Source organism: Schistocerca americana, chromosome 2 (genome assembly GCF_021461395.2).
Source record: "Schistocerca americana isolate TAMUIC-IGC-003095 chromosome 2, iqSchAmer2.1, whole genome shotgun sequence".
Taxonomy (NCBI): Eukaryota; Metazoa; Arthropoda; class Insecta; order Orthoptera; family Acrididae; genus Schistocerca; species Schistocerca americana.
Genome location: NC_060120.1, coordinates 623,080,177 through 623,087,531, shown reverse-complemented (window position 1 = coordinate 623,087,531; position 7,355 = coordinate 623,080,177).

Here is a 7,355-nt window from a genome sequence, read left to right as displayed (position 1 = left end):
TACATGTTCATATTATGTAAATGTGGCTACATGCTGACCATTTGTGAATAGAAATTATTATATGGAATAATAGGAGTGGTCAAGCAGAAACTTTTTCATTTGTTGTCTATTTCTTTTTTACTGCATGTCAGTCATTTTGATGGCAGCATTGCACACATCTTTTTGCCCTAAAGACACTCTTAATATGGAGTAGTGAATCTCATTTTTGCTTCTTGCAGTGCTGTTATGTACAGCTTTGTTTGTTTTGAACCACAGTGGATTATTTACAACTAACTCCATGAGGGAGGAATTCTTAAATATGAGTTACCCTAGAACATTACTTTATAAGGCATTATTTAATGAAAATATACAAAATAAGTCAACTTACTGATCTGTTTCTCCCTAAGATCTTCAATGTTCCAAAGTACAAGTGTGTCTTACTGACAGTTGTTCTTTTTGAGCAGTCTGCACCTCATGGTCTAGTGGCTAGCATTGTTACGTGTTCGATTCCCAGCTGGGTTGGGGATTTGCTCTGCCTGGGGACTGGGTGTTTCTGTTGTCTTCATCATTTCATCATCATCATCATCATCATCATTCATGACAGTGACTAGATTGGACTGTGTGAAAATTGGAACTTTTTAGGGGCACTGATAACCACACAGTTGAGTGCCCCACAAAGCAGACATCATCATCTTTTTGAGTAGCTTTCACAAATGGAACAGGTGTGAGGCAAAATACATTATACTCAAAGTACACTCCACCATAAATGAAAAAGTGGCTTGCAGAACATAGATGTAGATTTAATGCACATAATTGTCTTTTACTAGCATTGTACTTCAGGGGAAGAGGTTCTCTAAAAGAACATAATATTAACTCAATGTAACAGGGTGTAAAACAATGTGCTGTAGGTGGGATTCTGCACTGTGTGGCTTGTGTGTCACTACTGTAGACCTTTTTACCCCAAAGATTCATTACTGTGCTCAAACCATGCTGTGCAGGCATGGGGAGCATTGGTAGCTGTGATCAGGTAAGTAGGTGATGGTAACTGATGTCTGTGGTAGCTGAGGTTATTGAGCCATTGTTTGTTGTGTTTGCTACATGAGAATGCATTGTGTTAAAAGGACATGTAACAAAAAATTTCTTTTTGCATGTGCACAATATGTCCATCCAGTTCTGGATGGTGCCAGTGCTAGAGAACAAACTTCTTTATGATTGCCTTACAGACGGTGCTTCAAAGTTTTCTACACTGTCTGTAAGTCTTTTCACTTCATACAAACCATACTATTTTCCACACTTCATCTAGACTGGTTCTATGGTTTTGGATTCAGTATACTCCAAAGTCAAAATACACCAAGATATTATTGTTGCAGCTTGTGAATTTGTTCACTAATTCTAACACGCTGTTTTACTAATACTCAGTTGTCAGTGAGATGTGTGACAGTCTTAAATAATCTGTGATGAGACTTTTTTCCTTTCACTGGCCATTCCAGCCTCTTTCTCCAGCAATGCCTTCATGCTTTTCTCATCTGTAATTTCACTACTCAGTGGAAATTTGCATAGCTTCTTTACATTTACTTTCAAGCTATTGTGTAATTAAAACTTCACATTGAGCCATTACTAGTGGCATTATGGTTTAGGCTGCTCAAGACTCTCAATTTCAGACAGTTTCCTGGCCAATATTTTATCCTGCCTTCCACAGTACACAATCTACAGTCATCTCAATTATTTCATTATGTGTTCCTGTGGATTTGAGGGAGACTGGTATTTACAACATTCAGATGCATATCAGTAGTTTCTAGGAACTATTTCCATAATTTTAGTATGAATTGTGGTTTGTTGCCCATTAAAATTTTTTAAATGTTGATTGTGTTTTGAAATGTCTTCAAAGCTGTACTGATGTTGGTATTTTTCAGAGGGAATAAACTTAAAAAATTGATCAACATTCTATTATCACCTTGGCTTTGGAAAAAATTCCTGTTGATCTCGACCCTGATGACAGAGGACCATGTAAACCTGTATAGTACCCACTTCACCATATATTGCTAAAATAACTATGGATGACACATCTTTGAAGGCTAGCAGGGACTTTAGATTCTTTGGCGTCAGTCACATATTATCAGTATTAAATTGACTCTTCTCTCAGGTTGCTGAAAATATAATATTCTTGTACATTGCCAAAGGATTTCTTTGATCAAAAATAGATACACTTCACATCTTCATATTTACGTAAATATTTATTTCATAAAATTTCAGCCAAATAGCCACATATAGTTACTTTGCTTAACATTTTACATTTTAACATATTCATTTATAGTTTTCACTCTTTTACTGCACAGTTCTCTGTGATATCATTCACAGTCTTTGTTACACAGTTCACAGACACATGTTGTGGTTGGGTCATGATAATTTTTGTTTTTGCAAATTAGATGATGAAAGCCGTGAATAGCTAATCTAGTTATGACATGTTGCATTTCGAAGTTTGGCACTGTCCATGAGTGGTTTGTCATTCCTTTGGTGCCACAGAACTCCGGCCATACTTTTTCTCATTTATCCTCCATGATCTTCACTTGATTTCTGGAAGCCTTGGTGTGTGGCATCATATATCAAAGTTTGATGTCTTCAATTAGGAATATCTCTCTCACTGGCAGGTAAACTAGTCTAGATCTTGTTGTCTTTGAAAGACCTAGTCCTCTTTTTAGATAAGTCAATTTTATCTTTTCTAGTATTTCTAGATTTGTTTTCTGTCAGGTGGTCCCATGTGACCTCCATCCTGTAGGCCAGGACTGGCAAGATTTTTGCGTTGAATAATTTCATTGCCATTTCTATACTTGAGTAGGTGGATCTTTTTGATGTCCTGTATTACTATTATTGATTGGGCTGCATGTTCCATTGTAAGATTTGTGAAGGGATGTTGGTTGCAATGTCAACCCTAGGTATTTAAAGTCTGATGAGATTTTTATTTTTTGTCCTCTGGGGTGTTTTGCCTCCTTTTCTGAAAATCGCCATTTTGGTCTTTGTTATGTTTATGTGTAGTTTATGTGTAGTCTGTGTTCACTGCACCATTTATCTATTTTCTTAATGGTTTTCTGCAGCTTCTGTATATCTGTTGATCCTACAGCTATGTCGTCAGCATATGCTTATACGTATGCATCTTCTTCATTTTCTCCAATTTGCAGTACTTCTAGAGTGGCAAGAATGTACAGCAAAGGGCTTATTGGGTCACCCTGTAAGATCCCATTCGATTGCAAAATGAGGTTCGAAAAAGAGAGGTTGTCTGATATTGTGATTAAGTTGTATTTGAGGATTGACTTGATTATTCTTGCCCATACACTATCTTCTTCCATTGTGTTTTCCAGTTTATGGACTATGAGATCCCTTTCCAGTAGGTCAGAGGCTTTCATAAAACCTATGAGCACTATGTAGAACATTTGTTTCTTTTGTAGCGCTTCGTCGATGTCGTTGAGAAAAAGCCTGACTGCTGTAAGTGTGCATCTTCCAGATCTGAAGTTCATTTCTGATTCTGGGGGGGTGACTGTCCATGCAGGCTTTGATTTTTTGTGTAATTATCTTTGAAAACATCTTAAACTGAGTATTTTCTAGGGCTATGCCTCTGTACTTGTTTGTGTCCGTTGAGTCTCCTCTAACTTTGTAGAGAATTTTTATTATCGAGTGTCTCCATTGGGTTGGAATTCTTCCAAGTTCCAGGCATTTGTTGTAAAGTTTGATCCATATGTGTTGGAGAGAATCGTTTGCATCCTGTATATGTTCATTATATAAATTATTGAGTCTTGCTGCTTTCTTGTTCTTCAGTGTTTTTATTACTTATTTTACATCTTCTTCATTTAGGGGTTGCTATAGATTGTTTCTCTTGCTTTGGGGGTATTTGGTTTCCTCGTTTGTTCAGTATCTTACTGAAGTGGTCTTCCTGTCCTTTCACGTCTATATTTTGTGTCTGAGTCGTCTTCTTGGTCTTACTGCTATGTATGGGTCTTTCACTGCTTCATCCACTTCTCTTTTTGTCTCTCTTTCTATGTATTTTTTTTCTTCTGTTCTATTAGTTTTTTGTAGGTTTTCCTCTCTTCTGCGTATAGTTTGCATGTTTCCTCATCATGCTGGTTTCTTAATCTGTGGAGTGTTCTTAGAACAGTGTTCCTTTTGCTTTAGAATTCAGCATCGAACTTTCTTTTTGCCATCCTTGTTTTTGGGTTTGTTTGTACCACTGAATTTTTTAGGATGTCTTCTATTTTGTCTGTTGCTTTTTCAAAGTCTCCTTCATCTATTAATGTTTCTGTTTTTGTTATTTGTTCTTGTTGGTTTGTTATGTTTTCTTTATCAATTTTTCATTGTGTGATTTGGTGGGTCTTTCTTGTTGGAGAGACGATGTTATTTATTTTTACCTTCATTTTACTGTGCTTTCATATAGGCGTGATGGAGTCATGCCATATTGGTTGAATACTTCCTTTTATTTCTCCTCTTGTTAATGTGATATCAATGGTGCTTTTTCTGTTATGTCATATATATGTAGGTATTTGTCTGTTGTTCAGTAGGATGAAACCATCTTCTTCTAGGGTTTCAATATAATGGAAGGAAACATTCCATGTGGGAAAAATTATATATAAAAACAAAGATGAGGTGACTTACCGAACAAAAGCGCTGGCAGGTCGATAGATACACAAACAAACACAAACATACACACAAAATTCAAGCTTTCGCAACAAACTGTTGCCTCATCAGGAAAGAGTGAAGGAGAGGGGAAGACGAAAGGAAGTGGGTTTTAAGGGAGAGGGTAAGGAGTCATTCCAATCCCGGGAGCGGAAAGACTTACCTTAGGGGGAAAAAAGGACAGGTATACACTAGCACACACGCACATATCCATCCACACATACAGACACAAGCAGACATATTTAAAGACAAAGAGTGCTCTTTGTCTTTAAATATGTCTGCTTGTGTCTGTATGTGTGGATGGATATGTGCGTGTGTGCTAGTGTATACCTGTCCTTTTTTCCCCCTAAGGTAAGTCTTTCCGCTCCCGGGATTGGAATGACTCCTTACCCTCTCCCTTAAAACCCACTTCCTTTCGTCTTCCCCTCTCCTTCCCTCTTTCCTGATGAGGCAACAGTTTGTTGCGAAAGCTTGAATTTTGTGTGTATGTTTGTGTTTGTTTGTGTATCTATCGACCTGCCAGCGCTTTTGTTTGGTAAGTCACCTCATCTTTGTTCTTCTAGGGTTTCAATGACTAGTCTTGTTTAATAGTTCTCCTGCAATAATGGTGGGTTTGCTATTACATTGTTTGATGATTACTTCTACTGCATTTATATGTAGTTGGAAACAGGGTGCAATTATATTTATGTTTGATGCTTTTACTAGCATCCTATTTCCTTGTTTTATGATTTTTTTTGGTGGGGGTCATCCAGGGTTTCAGTAGCATAGATGTTCCTCCCATGGGTCATCCTCTTTCTACCTTCTTTGCTACTAGGTGAAAATTGAAAGAATCTTTATGTCGCCAGTTGTCTATCAGGAAGGTTTCTGTTAAAATTGCAAGATCTGAGTTTTGCAGAATGTCTGTTGGTGTTATATTAAGAGCACTTTTTATTCCCTCTGTATTCCACAAGATGGCTTTTATTCCTTGTTCTTCTGGTTTTCTTTGTGGTTTGGATGAGCCTGCTCCCTCTTCCATTGATCTTCTTGGGAAACGAAATCAATGAACTTTCACATTTTCAGGCCAGAATTCAGGTTCTTGTGTGATTTGTATATCTTCAAACAGAATGCCTACTTTGAAAGCTTTTTTGTTACCAGTGTGCACAGTTCTTCACATTCTAGTTGCCCCAGTATTCCGTTCTTGTTAAGGTACTTCACTACTGTATCAGTCGTGGTGAATCTCTTTAGGTTACCGATATATAGCCATGCTGTTTTTTCTGCTGCTTGCATTTCTTCATCTTTTTATGTACCATTTATGGCTTTATTATTACTCTGGTTTCTTCTCCTGTACCAGCTCCTCCCTACCACAGCACTCCTGTCAAGATGTCCCTCTAGTTCATTAACCTCATTTTGGGTTTCATCATGTTGCTCATGTGCATTGATTTGGACCTGTGGCTGATTTTGTTGCTGGAACAGAGTACTTCTGTATATTGTCATTCCCCCTGGTTCAACTTCGTTGTTATACTTATATGAACGTATCTTGATTTGTCTTTAGTCTTGCTTGCAATATCAACGGCAACGTCAGAACTGCCTCTCTGGTGCCATTACATTTCTAAAGCCAAAGTTTGTATGTTGTTTCCATCAGTTTTGGTTTTCTCTTGTTCTAAGTGACTTTCCTTTTTTAGAGTTTTCTTTATTTGCTCCTGTATTAATATCCCTAGTTGGTTCTTTTGGGACTCCATTATCTCCTCCATTTTATGCCTCAATTATCCCATTTCTATGTTATTTTCATCTTTTTTTACTTTTTCCAGAGAGCTACCTATTCTGAAGACATCTCCATTGAAGTTCTTTTCAGCTCCTGTAGGTGTCTCTTCCGTCTGCCTCTGTCCACTATGTGCTGTTTCCTGCATCTCTCCAATAGATATCGCTAGTTTTCCTGCAGTCCAGTGTCAACTATGTGCTGTTTCCTGCGTCTCTTCAATAGATGTCGCTATTTGTCTGTCAGTGCAGCTGTCTTCCTCCTCCCTCGTCTTCTCTTGTTGGCTAATCATAACCTCTCTCATAGGATTCCTATTCTCCTCCTTCTTTGTTTTTGTTTCGTTTTCCAAAGAATCTAAGCATTTTCTTATTTCACTCACTGCCTCTAGTACTTTGTTCTTCATTTCCTTCTTCATATATCCTCCTTCTTCTGCCACTTTTCCAATCTTAATAAGAGTGTACTCAATATGTTGCACTGCACTGTCCACCATCTTACTCGGAGTCCATTTACTTAAATACTACATTGTTAGTTAGGTATACAAAGTTTCCAGTGATGAGGTTAGGTTTCATTCTTCTACACGCAATTTTCGGGTAGTATATACAGTTCAGAATTACATCTATCACTTCTAATGCAGTTTTTTTTTTCAATTTACAACACTGCGGGCTTTAAATACTGCATTAATTTACTTTCTGTGTGGCACTGGTGGTCTAGTGGGTAGAGTGCATCACTCCTGCTGAGGTAAATCAAGCACTGTATCATGTGCAAGATACTGTGGTGAGCGAGTGTGGTGGGACTTACCCCAGTTCACTGCTAGCAGCGCCATGTCACCTCAATGCATCTGCGTGTAGCGCAGAAGTATTGCACCACAATTAAATATGAAATTACAGATCAAAATTTATGTTTAAAACTTTGTTAAAATATAGTTTAGTGTTGTAATGTTCCAAATACCAAGTCTTTATGTTGTAGACTTAATAGTTTA